Source organism: Arvicanthis niloticus, chromosome 28, assembly GCF_011762505.2.
Source record: "Arvicanthis niloticus isolate mArvNil1 chromosome 28, mArvNil1.pat.X, whole genome shotgun sequence".
Classification (NCBI taxonomy): Eukaryota; Metazoa; Chordata; class Mammalia; order Rodentia; family Muridae; genus Arvicanthis; species Arvicanthis niloticus.
In genome coordinates, this window is record NC_133436.1 from 1,929,258 (window position 1) to 1,942,737 (window position 13,480).

At 43.1% G+C, this 13,480-nt stretch overlaps 1 protein-coding gene and 1 long non-coding RNA gene across 3 annotated transcripts in view; both read right to left on the reverse strand.

Moving 5' to 3' along the window:
- The window catches only part of Fam120b (family with sequence similarity 120 member B), a 43,904-nt gene extending 41,846 nt beyond the window's left edge, over nucleotides 1-2,058 (reverse strand). The window contains exon 1 of one of the 2 annotated variants that reach the window (XR_013107934.1): nucleotides 1,644-2,040. The gene's annotated coding sequence lies outside the window, so the exon portion shown is untranslated. Of the gene's footprint in view, nucleotides 1-1,643 lie in introns of both variants that reach the window. The other variant, XM_076926548.1, reaches the window with a different exon arrangement.
- A 1,016-nt stretch (nucleotides 2,059-3,074) lies between these two features.
- LOC143439999 (uncharacterized) lies at nucleotides 3,075-12,077 on the reverse strand. The gene is made up of 3 exons (XR_013107935.1): nucleotides 5,174-12,077; nucleotides 4,580-4,685; nucleotides 3,075-3,644 (listed from the first exon to the last, which is right to left on the reverse strand). It is a non-coding gene; the product is annotated as an uncharacterized LOC143439999 (long non-coding RNA).
- Nucleotides 12,078-13,480: the final 1,403 nt, after the last annotated feature.

Genomic DNA, 13,480 nt, shown 5'->3' on the forward strand with positions numbered 1-13,480 from the left:
AGAGGAGACTCTCCAAATAGCCCGGGGGCCTGCGAGTTGTGAGGAGAGATTCATGGATGCAGTTTTCTTGAGCTCTTACCCATGTTAGAGTGGCTTTCAGTCACCCATATTCCTGTAAAGAACTTCAATAAACATACTGGTTTTCTAAGCTAGACTTAGTTGGAATCTATTTTTTTTTTTTTTTTTTTTTTGGTCCATTGTCAGTGAACAGTCATTTGATTACACTTCCTGAGGAAGCATCTATCACATAGCATGCAATTAGTAATATATATATATAAATATATATATAAATATATATATATATATTTCCCAAAAGACAGAAAGCCTTAGACATTGTTTGAAGTTATTATTGCTTTTCTTTATTGCTAAAAGCATGTAAGAAAATCCTTTGTTCCCTAAAGGAGTTATTACAAGATGACTGGAAAAAAAAAAACAACATACAAAAATTAGGAAAATTTTACAGCTAGATAAGAGGCTAAGTCTTAATAGGCTGAGGCAAGGAGACTTTCCAAAAACCTCCCCCTTACACCCACTAGACAGAAGTCCCACTGCTCAAAATACAGCCTGAGAAGTTCTGAGAATCCCTCACAAGAGGGTTGGCCTTTCCACCCTGAAACGTCTCCCATATGCTAGGACCAATGCCTGTTTGGAAAAACAGATGAATAAAACCAGAGGCAAATAGATGTATTAAGGAAGGTCAAGAACCCACTCAGTTTATAGACTCCCATTATATCCCATTATAGCCAGAGAGAGCGATGGTCAGAAATAACACCTAACAATGAAACTAAAACTATTTATACTTGGTATTAAGTTCTGTAGCAACAATCGATAGCATTATGTAAAATATATCCTTCTTACCAAGGTGGGGTCAACTCAGAAACTAAATGAAATTAACTTATTATCTATAACACAGAAGTGGCAGTGTTTTACCCAATGACCAGCCCTTTCCTTCAAATACCAAGCACACCCTGAAGATGGTGGCGATGGGGAGGGAAAAGTTAGGACAAGAACACTTGCAAAGCAGCAAGATAGGGCAAATAGCAAGTTGTAAAGGTCATACAATATGCAGCTGAGGATAAATATATCCTGACTCCAGTTCAGAGATAGAGTCGAGTCTCTGAATGTGGAAAACAAATGACTTTAAATGCTATCCACTTAAGGGTCTTTTTTTTTGGGGGGGGGAGGGTGGGTGCCAAAGGTGTTCACAGATATAAATATCTGGAAGACTGGCCGAACAGATTTTTTTTTTAAACTGGGAGGTGCTATACTCAAGGTGGATGGCAAGAGAAATAACCCATCTGTTGCTGGTGCCTTTCAAAAACAGATAAGGGAAAAGTAGCCAGCGCTCATACACTACCCTAACGTCAGTCAATATCCTCTAACGGATGGGAGATAGGGAAATAATGAGAGACTGCCTGAAGACAATGCTCGTGTGTAACAGCAAATCCCTAAGATGGAAAGGTCTGAGAGCATATGCAGAAAAGCCTAAACCAAAAGGACGGTCCCCTCCCCAGAGGAACTCAACACAGCCGAGGCCCAGCCCCTTCACCTCTCCATCACTTCAGGTCCCACATCCTCCCTGCCACAGGTTCCCGGGTACCAGTTCTTCCTTCCCCAGCCGCTACCAGAGCCCGAGATTCTACCTCGTTGGTGTTCAGTGTCCTGCAGCTGGGCTTAGGAAGAGTCTCCACTCCGCTTCACCTGCAGGAGGATGGCTGCCTCTCCCCTCCACCCGGGGGGAACAGACAGGACGCAGAGCAGCCAGGATGCAGAGAAGCCAGGACGGAGGGCGCAGAGGGGCGTGGCCACGGCAGGGATTGCGGACTTGGTCCTGGAAAGAGGCCGGGGTAGGGAAGCGCGACAGCAGAGATCAGCCGGCCGATCCCCGACCCTGGCCTACCCAAAGCTCAGCAGTGGCTGCAGACGCGTCAACCAGATTTTAGATCTGCAGGGTTCCAGCATGCTCACTTCCGCTTCCGTTATTGCACTTCCGCCCGTAGAAGTGCCTGGTTAGATAAAGTGAAGCTTGTGCTTACATAACTGGAAGTAAAGGACGGAGGGACGCAAGGGATGTAGTACGCAAGCGCTAGAGCCGGAGGCGAAGTGGGTGGTGCTCAGGCACGGGGTGGGGGAAGGGGAGGAAGAGGGACGCTTCAACCCGTTGCCCAGCAACCGGGGACTGTCCTAAGAGGCCCGCCCACCCCTGGGTAGCAAAAGTGGGTCTGTCCCATAGGCTGAGTCTTCAGGCTGAGTGGCAGCCAGCACTAACACTGGTTGTCCAGTTCTGGTAGCGCATGCGGACAGGCCGCCGCAAATACTGACTGGAAACCGTTTTAAGGCCATAGACCACACCAACTATGGGATTCTCCGAGGATGCTGGTTTGGTCTTGAATCTCCTTAGGAATACCAGTACTGAAAGGCGGCACAGCTTAGACACGGAGCATCAAGGGCTGAGAGTCCACCTACAGAGTTGTCACAAGGCAAAATGCTGATCACTTTATATTGGGTGGAGTGGCCATTCTTGTGGTTTACATTCAGGCTGTCTGGTAGTTTGGATGAAAATCTCCAATAGGCAGAAGCTTCTTTTGTGTCCGTAGCCCCCAACATGGGGTGCTGGAAACACTTAGATCTCAAAGTTACAGCTTTATCCCTAATAGCTATTGAGTCAACACATCCAGCTTTGTGTTAGCCTTATGGTATCGGGGCCCTCAGCCTTTAGCTATACAGCTCCAGGATGCTTCCTCAGCAGCCAGAGGTAGCAACTTTCTGGGTAGTGACATTCTGGGATTCTTGGAGCAGCCGGCACTTGCAGGTTTTCCAGTCTCAGCATCCCGTAGTGTGTTATCTTTTGCAGTTTCTGTTCTGTTCTGTCCCATACTTTCCCGACACTTCGGCAGCCCTTCAACAGTCTCAGCTCTCCATGGCCTCTACAACAACTCTTATCTGCTGCTGGGTGCCTGTACCTGTTCTTTGTGCAATCAACTTAGACTACCCTACCCATGATAAAGACGACAAGGAGGCAGAAAAAACCACTTATTATATTGGCAGTACAGGAGCAGCTTGCAGTAAAAAACTTCTGGATATTTCCATTGGGCTGGGGTCACTGAGTAGGGTGATCTAAGAACCATCTCAAGGTGTCATGGTTAGAGTTTCCCAAGGCAATGCCACAACCAAGTGGTGGTTGATTATAGTGGTTCCTCTGACTGAAACAACGTCTCTTTGCGGCATCCACAGCTGGCATGAAGTCTTCTCTGGACACTGGTAGCTAGAATGTAGCAGTAATTGCTGCAGTTGCCTTGATGACAGGTTGAGGAATCTCCAGGGGCCACTACTTGATTTATAGTTCCTGCTTGATTTTCAAGTCTCCAGAACATGTGAGACTAAGCTTGCAATTGCCATCACCCTAATAGTACTTCAGTTCCTCACGAGTGACTGCAGTATCATTCAGTCTTAGGAAGTTCAGGAACGGTGGAAACTGTACAATGATCCTCAATTCAGCCTTCATCTCTGACTGCCTTGGGGTAGTTTCTCAGTATTTTAGTTACTTTTTTGTTGCTTTGTTATACCATCATGACTACAGAGTCAGTCACCATCTCAGTGAGGAAGTATGGCAGCTGAGAGTTCTCATCTCCACAAGCAGGAAGCTGCATGAGAAATGGAATAGTTTCAAGGTTTTAAAACCCTAAAGCCCACCCACACCCCAGTGACATATTTCCACCAACAAGCCACCAAATCTACCCAAACTGTCACCAACTGAGGACCATCTCATTCAAACCACTACTCTCAGTTTCTCTCTCAGGCAGCTGCTACATTAGCTGGATGGAAGCTGTCAGCCTAGAAACCAAACTGTCCAACATGTCTTGGTTGGATTTTTGTCAACATGACACAAGCTAGAGCTATTTTGGAAAGAGAAGCTTCAACTAAGAAAATACTTCCATCAGATTCCCTGTAGGCAACTCTGTAAGTTTTCTTGATCGACAATTCCATGTTGAAGGGCCCAGCCTACTGGGGGCAGTGCCACCCCCAGGCTGAGTTGTATAAGAAAGCAGGCTGAACAAATCACAGGAAGCAAGGCAGTACATAGCATCCCTTCATGGCTTCTGATTCAATTCCTGCCTCCAGGTTCCTGTGTGGCTTCCCTCAATGGACTGTGACCCAGGATATATAAGCCAAATAAACCCTTTCCTCCCCAAGTTGCTTTTGGTTATGTTTTTTTTTTTTTAAATCATAGTAATAAAAACCCTAACAAAAGGCTCATGGGATATTGTTGTGACAGACTTGACTGTTTGGGGAATGATCATGGAAGGACTTTGGAACTTTGGACTGAAAAAGCTATTGAATGTTCAAAGATGGGTTATTGTGGGAACTTAGAAGAAGATAATGTTGAGACCAGAACAGATGTAAGTATGGCTTGTGATTTTTCAGAGGGAGGTTTGAACGTCTCTTTAAGACTCTGGCAGGGCCATTCCATATACTTAATTAAGAACTAGGTGCTAGAGAATTGGCTCAGTGGTTAAGAGCACTTGTTGCTATTGAAGGGGACCTAAGTTTGATCCCCAATACCCACAGGGAAGCTTACCACAATATAGAATTTCAGTCCCAGGAGATCTGATACCCTCTTCTGACTTTCTAGGGCATCAGACAGGCAGGCACATGTGCACATACATTCACAAACACTCATTCACCTAAAATAAAATAATAAAAGAATTTGTGGTTCTGGTCAGCAGAAATCAAAGAATAGGCTATGTTTAAAAAGAGACCAAAACCTTTAAAGTGAAACTTGCTTTCCTGGGATAATCAGTACTGGCCATCTGGTGCTGAAGGATCCTCTATGGTTAAGAACTGACCAGCGTAATTGAAGCAGCACCAGGGAAGTGTTATACCAGTGTCATCACATAGAAGCTGTGTCTAGCCGGGGCCAAATACCTTTTACTGGCAGCTGGATTTGGTGATGTGTAAGAGTCTTCTAGCTGATACTGGTTTCGAAGGTATGAAGGAGTTGTGGGGAACAGCTAAGGCTTAGCACTGTGAGAAGCCAGGAGAGGGCATAGGTAAAGTTGCAGCCCAGTTCTAGCAGGAATCCAAGCATTTTGGAGACAGTACCATAGCTATCTATGTACCAAGGACAACAGTAGCTGGGGGAATGCAGCCAGTCTGAGCATGTGAAACCTACTATGTGCTGTGGATGGAGAGCTGGAGTTGAGGTTGTTCACTCCCTTAGAGCCCAGAAGATCATGATTCCCACACATCTGTCACCGAGCTGTACACTGTTGGACTCGGTTTTGTGTTGATTTGAATGTAACTGTACCCTGATGTTTTGCTCTTGGGAGTAAGGAAATATTTAACTAGTTTTGACTTTACAGGAGCCCACAGTCGAGAGACTTTGGACTTTTAAAGAGACACTGTGTTTTTAAAGGGAGCTTTGACTTTTTAAAGTGTTGAAAGATATAAAGCTGTGGAACTTTGGAAGTTATTTATGTTTTATGTTGAGATAGTGATATTAACATGAGATCTTGGGGATAAACAAAGCAGGGAAGGACTGTGGTTTAATAGTAGTGTATTTGTATGTCAGGTTGACAGGATATCAATTATCCTGATTGGCTTTATTTGTTTGTTTGTTACTTTGACACAAGCTAGAGTTATCTGGGAAGAGAAACCTCAGTTAAGAAACTATTTTCATCAGATTGCCTGTAGGCAAGTCTATAGGGAAGTCTCTTGCTTAATGATTTATGTACAGGAGCATAGCCTCCCCCCCACCCCCTGCAGTAGGGCCACTCCTGGGTATGGGAGTCCTGACTTGTATAAGAAAACATTAAGCAAGGCATGGAAAAATAGCCAGATTCTCCATGGCTTCTGATTGAATTCCTGCCTCCAGGTTCTGACTTTTAGTTTCTGCCCAGATTTTCTTCAACTAGAGGGATTAGATGAGAACCATACCCAAGGTGTTTGAATACACAGCTGGGGCTGAGCCCAGAGTGTTCCCTTCTCTGTGCCAGCTATCCCTACTTAGGCCTAGGTCCAGAAGCTTGTAGCCTCTCTACAACCTCTGTACAGAATCTTCCATTCTGACTGATTCAATCTGGCTTCTCTCTGCTCATCCCTGAATTGCTCTGCTTGGCCTTATACTAACTTTGGCGATATATTCTAACCTTCTGCCTCTTCATTCTCTGGCTCAGTCTGTCTTCATCTGCGTTTAGCTTGTTCTACCTGCCTCTGTCTTTGTAAAACTGTCCAGGTAAAACTGCCACACACCCCTACTATCCCTCTCTCTGATCTTAAGTAGCCTCTCTTTCCTGTGCTGTTCTCATGTGAGTTGAGCGTATTGTATCTCTGACTCTTCATCAAACCTTCCTCTGATTTGTCACTTTGTCTGTCAATCAGATGTCACTTTCGAACATGGCTGCTTCCTTCTACAAACTAACCTTAGTTTCATTGTTAGAGGTTAAAGGTCTGCATTCCAGCCAGATCATATAGACCTAGAAGGTCTTTGGGTGTGATCCCTTGTGAGAGCATCCATGTAACTGGATTAAAATTCCTCTACAATGGAGTATAGCCTGAGAGTCATAGGATGAAATAAACCTATTCCTCCCCAAGTTGCTTTTGGTCATGGTGTTTTATTACAGCAATAGAAACCCTAAATAAGACACGCTTGACAGAGGAAAATACTAAAGGGTACTTTAAACGAAGATTAAACATGTGGCTTACACTTTTTTTCAGTGAACAGATCCTTAAATATTAGCCTCCATCATGCAATAAGTTTAAGAAGGATTGATTTCTGATCTATCTAAATGGGTTCGTGTACACTCAAGACATTTTCAGACTTATCCACGTCACACACTCCGTGCTCAGTTACGATAGCACACGATTTCACTCATTTCTGTAGTTTTGATCCCACCTTCTTCTCTACAATCAGGAGAACGTTTGTTCAGCTACTTGAAAGACACAGTGGGCTTGAGATCATGTGATTGTTTAATGTAAACTCCTGACAAAATCCAATAATTAATATACCAAATTGTTTAAGGTACACCCCAATCTCATGTGTTCCTCAAAGTGGAGACTTTCTGGTACCTCATGAACCAATGAAGCATCATTCAAGGAAGTAAAGTAGGGAAAACAGTCTATTATCTCCTTTAGAACCAATGGTAGGACACTTGATGAAACACTCAAAATACATAATTAAATTGAAGTTATACAGTGGATACACTTGAGGGTTTGGAAAGACATCTTTCTGACTGATAACCAAGGCTGTCGTTTCCTGTTGATTTTTTTCTTCCAAGTAAAATCAATAAACAGTGTTCAGGACCTGCTGGTAGGAGATGGTTGGATTCCACCAAAAATATGTGAAGTGGCCTCTGGTCTTAAGGAGTTCACTACAGGTAAGAACACAAGCAAACACACCAGATACCAGAACACAGTGAAACACATGGTAAGGTTTAAGATGTTTGTGCCCCTTAGTTCAGACTTTGAAATCTCTGATGCTATTTGAGGTGCTCTGGGAGGGGGATGCTTTGGTAGGTGGGTGAATCCTGACAGTAGATTCGATCCTGTTGAGCCCTCTTGCCTCATTTCTACCATGAAGGGAACAGGAAAAAGGCAAACAACAGAAACCTAACCAGAACACGACCGACCGTCCTGGCATCCTGATTTCAGACTCCAGCACAAGGTCTGTGAGAAAAGCTTATGTTCTATCTGCAGTACTAAGAGTAGCTTCAGAACCAGGATAGAACTGAAGAAGGATGACGGACACAGTGGAAGGGTGGGTGTAAGGATTAGAAAAGGAAGAACCAATTAGCAAAAAGTATAATTCTAAGGGAGAGCTGAGCATAACATCTTAAGTGTTAAGAGACTGGAACTTAGGAGACAAAAATTCTCCAAGAAGGGGTGGTACATAAAGAGAGGCAAGAGGGAATTAGGGTAGACTGTGGAGGTAGGGAGACCAAAGCCCTGTGCAACTGCCAATCTGACAGTCCTCATGTACTACAGAGAGATTCCCAAAGCATTTGTCTCCTAAAAATACACAGCCAAAAAAAAAAAAAAAAAGAGGCAAAACTAACAAAAAGTTATTAGAAAAAATAAAAGTGCAAGGAAGAGAAACGTGTTATTATGCAAAATTGTATCTGCCATTGCAGAAGATATTACACTTATGTAAAAATAAAAGACATAAACACTTAGAATATGAGGATTTTTTTGTTTCCTGTTGTGTTTCTTTTTTGTTTTTGAGACAGGGTTTTTCTGAGACAGCCCTGGCTGTTCTGGAACTCAGAACTATCAGGCTGGGCCTCTAACTCCGAGATCCACCTGCCTCTGCCTCCTGAGTGCTGGGATTAAAGGTGTATGTCACTACCACCTGGCAAGGGGAAATCTTGAAAATTAAAATGATAAGTACATTTATTAATGATAAATAAACTAATATGTAAATGAATAAATGATAAGTAGGATGGCATCTCTAAGATGATGGGACACAAAGAGACTGAAAAACAAAATACAAGCTTAAAATGTGTGGTCTGATATCCAAAAATGGAAAAGAGAAAATTTTAAATGAAGAGAATAAAAACAAAAGAATCAAACCTTTCATACCTGGAAGACATGTTTTCATGTTGAAAATGACAAGTCAGTGCTCAAAAGGCAAACTTCAAAAGATCTGTATCAAGCTACATCCTCAAAAGACTTCACACCAGAATAAATGATTTGGAGTTGCTGGGTGTGTTGGCACATGACCTTAATCCTAAAACATGGAGGCAGAGACAGGTGAACCTTTTTGAGTTTAGGCATGTCTGATCTACATAGTGAGAACTCTGTCTAAACAAACAAACAAACAAACAAACCAAATAAAATCTCTAGAGGAAGAAACAAAACGTTACAATTTAAGAGACTTGGAGTTAGATGGATAAAGAAACTCTCCGTGAGCTCCTAGGATATTGGATACAGTGGCGCATTAGCCTTAAAATTCTAAAGAAAATAATGCTGATATATTGAATCCAGCTGAAAACCAAATGAATCAGACAAACGAATATTTAATGTAGTCCTCAGAGTGCACAGTACGTTAGAACACTAAAGGGGGTCTTCAGAATTTGGTAGTAACTAATAGCTACAAATGGAAATCAATAAGCAAATAAACCAGATATGCATTGAATCCAATAAAGACAGACAATAAAAAAAATCCTTCATAACCACGTTTAGACATGAATTCTAATTACATGCTTATAAGGTAAACACTAAAATAGTAGTTTAATAGGAAAGGGTGCACAACCACACAATCATATATATAATATGATAGTAAATTCTAAAAGTAGCTGTGAGATTAGGGGAGCTGTTGGACAGCCAAACATTGGATGGAGCTTGGGGACTCTTATGAAAGAGTTAGCCAAAGGATTGTGGGACCCGAAGAGGATAGGAACTCCACAGGAAGACGGACAGAATCAACTAACCTGGACCCTTGGGGCCCTCAGAGACTGAACCACCAACCAAAGAGCATACATGGGCTGGACCGAGGATATGTTCTTCTAGTTGGGCTACCTTGTCTGGCCTCAGTGGGGGAGGATGCATCTAGCCTTGCAGAGAGTTGATGTGACAGGGTGGGGGATATCTAGGGCACCCTCCAGTCTCTCAGAGGAGAAGAGGATGGAGGAATGGGATGGGGAGACTGGGAGGGGTTGGCAATCAGGATGCAAAGTGAATAAATAAATTTAAAAAAAAAAGAAAAAAGAGGGGGTGTTGGGAACAGAGTTATATGGTATGAGCAAAGGCTACCTTTGTTACAAATCTAGAAATACTTGATTTTTTTAATCTATTAATTTGGTAAAAGAAAAGCATTCAAACATTTTAAAGTGATTAAATAAGCAGCAGTAATAGTAGTAGGTAGCACAATCTTATTCAAACTCCAACCTGTCTGAAGCTTACAAAAATTATTATACACAGCTGGGCCTGGTGGTGGATGACTTTAATCCCGGTACTCAGGTGGTGGAGACAAGTGGGTCTTTGAATTCAAGACCAGCCTGGTCTACAGAGTAAGTTCCAGAACAGCCAGGGCTATACAGAGAAATCCTGACTCAAAACAGAACAGAACAGAACAGAACAGAACAGAACAGAACAGAACAGAACAGAACAGAACAGAACAGAACAGAACAGAACAGAACAGAACAGAACAAAACAACCCCCCCCCACAAAATGTATTATGCACTGCAGTGGGGGAGGCACCAGTAAGAGACTACTTCAAAGTTTCTTTCCTGAGAGACTAGAAGAAACTTGTACATAGAAATTGGTAGCCACTAAAGCTACACTACACTTTGACTGCAGCACATAGAGAAATCAGGCTTAAATTGATTGGAATGCTTCCCTCCATGCTGGCTAACTTTCATAGAGTCAGCGGTGGGATGCAGGTTGCTGGGAAAGAAAAGACTTCAATGGCTTTACCCAGAGATAGACCCTGTATGCTACCATACTGGCCTGCCAAGACAAGATGTGCCTACTAGTACAGTATTGGTGTTAATGTTACCTGGTAACTAACCACTTTCTGATTGGATTTGAAGCCCGCTGCACAGGAGGGAAAAAATATGTTTGGCCTGGTATTATAACCTCAGTCAAAAGCCTATGGCTGGGGAAGACATTGTTACTGTGTTACTTGGTCATGACATCAAATTACCTTCTAAATATTTATGCTTATCTTAAACATGGGCTGCTCTCAGCTCTGGTTGGCAAAGCTTCTTTTTGCACTGGGCAGCAGTAGATGGAGGGATATGTAAGTGGTCAAGATGCAGAAGGTAAGAAATGAGATTCAGCCCCAGTTGGGACACCAATATCAATCCCACAATCACCAAGACTCAGGGGACATGGAGGAAGAGGCAGAAAGAATGTAAGAGCCAAAGAATGGCTATGGAATACTGTCACCTGGACATGACATGGCTGTCACAATTATGAACCCAAAAGAGCTGTGCTTACCTACACAAGACCTGTACAAAATCCAAGCAAACCAAGATTCTAGCATGTGGCTTAGCCAGGACTAAGGAGCTACTGCCTACGAATAGTTGCTGAGGAAGGGAACTTTTAAGATGTAGCCACTGGTAGGTTTCTCATGCTCACTTTCCTTATCAACCATCTCCCATGTCCCCTCCAAAATATCCTTCTCAACTTCATGTTTTATGCCTTAGTTAGTGTTTTACTGCTGTGAACAGACACCTTGACCAAGGTGAATCTTATAAGGACAACATTTAATTGTGGCTGGCTTACAGGTTCAAAGGTTCAGTCCATTATCATCAAGGCAGGAACATGGCAGCATCCAGGCAGGCATGGTGCAGGAGAAACTGAGAGTTCTAAATTTTCATCTGAAGGCTGCTAGCAGAATACTGGCTTCCAGGCAGCTAGGATGAGGATCTTAAAGCCCCCACACACAGTGACAACACCTACTCCAACAGGGCCACACCTACTCCAACAGGGCTACACCTTCTAATAGTGCCACTCCCTGGGCCAAGCATATACAAACAATCACATTTTATTTTCTGTTTTTGTTTTGACAACCCATTGAGTCCAGTTAGAGCTGCCCAAATGTGCATGGATGTGGGGACATCCACTTGAGCCTGGGAAACCTACCTGTGGTCACATCCCAACTCCCCCCCCCAAAGGTAATTGTACTGGCTGGTTTTGTGTGTCAACTTGACACAAGCTGGAGTTATCACAGAGAAAGAATATGGAGGATATGCCTCCATGAGATCCAGCTGTAAGGCATTTTCTCAATTAGTGATCAAGGGTGGGAGGGCCCATTGTGGGTGGTGCCATCCCTGGGCTGTTAGTCCTGGGTTCTATAAGAAAGCAAGCTGAGCAAGCCATGGGGAGCAAGCCAGTAAGCAGCACCCCTCCATGGCCTCTGCATCAGCTCCTGCCTCCAAGTTTCTGCTCTGTGAGTTCTTGTCCTGATTTCCTTTGGTGATGAACAGCAGTGTGGAAGTGTAAGCTGAATAAAACATTTCCTCTTCAACTTGCTTCTTGGTTATGGTGTTTTTTGTGCACAAACCCTGACTAAGACAGTAACCATTATAATGAATGAAGAAATTCTACAGAGACAGTGAGAACAACATTGAACTGAATGTCTTTGAATGTGGCAACCATATGGGTTTAACATTTTACTTGGTATGGTTCATCTGAAGATGGGAAAGAAAAGAGTCACAGCCATGAAAGCATGGTGCACATTGTTATTTGAATGTTTTAAAGTTGGTAAAAGGTATTATCTAGGAAGAAAGTTTCCCTCTTTTTCTGATGGCCCATGTTGTGTGAGAAATTTCCCGGTGAGCATAGGACCTCACCAACACAGGGCAGACAGAAGCCTTGGGTTGAGTAATGAGGTGAACCATTAAACTATTCATACTCAGACTACCCTTCCCTCTTAATAGGATAAAACAAAGTCTCTTTGTATATTAACTACACAGCTTGGATTTTCAGTTACTTGTATCAAAAGTATCTGCCTCAGCATCCCACCTATGAAGGCGTTATTCCACGGAACTTTTCCTCCCACTTTAAACAGCCACAAAGCTTGACAAAATCTGAAATCACCATATTCAGACATCCAAAATGAATGAGCTAAGACTAATGGCTGCCCCAATAGCTGCCTAGATCCACAGAGAAAATTAGTGAATAAAAGATTGGTTCTCTGAGATAAAAAGAGACATGGATGACCCTACTAACGATGTCAAGACTGTTTTTTACCACAGATCTCACCGTAGTAAAGAGGTGTGTGTGTGTGCATGCGTGTGTGAATGTTTTACTTGAATGTATGCATAGACATCATGTATGTGACTGGTACCTGCAGAGGCCAGAAGAGGGAGTCAGGTTCCTTGAAACTGGACTTAAGGGCAACTGTGAGCCACCAGGTGGGAATACCAGGAATCTAACTCCAGTCCTCTGAAAGAGCAGCAAGTGCTTTTAACACTTATCTTTCCAGCCCCAACTTTTTGAACAATTTTAGACAAAATTTCTTGAGTCATATAACTGACCAAATTAAAAATAGAGCTGAGTATCCCTATAAGAAACCGGGCAAAGCATTTCCTCAGAAAACAATACTGCACATCGATGGCTTCATGGGCAAATTCTGCCATGCTTTTAAGGAAGCCTGCTAATCTGGCACAAACCCTTTCAGGAAATGGAAACCACACACACACACACACTCACACACACACACACACACACACACACACTCACACATACACACAGCCTTTTGTGACTCATTTTGTAGTTATTATAGAAGCAGACAGTATGTCTAGTTTCAGACAGACTCTAAGCCTTGTGAACTGAATGAACAGCCTTTCACTTCCTGCCATGCCTGACCCCATCCCTGCCTCTGAGTTGCTCTGGTTTCCCACTGACCTGGTGAGTGGTCATAGGACTCCGTCCTTTCCCTGAAGAATGAGGAATCACCAGCTAGCAAGTGCTGAGAGACCCTGAGGACCTTTAGAACTGGAGAACACTGATATTCCTAGTCTTAAGTTATCAG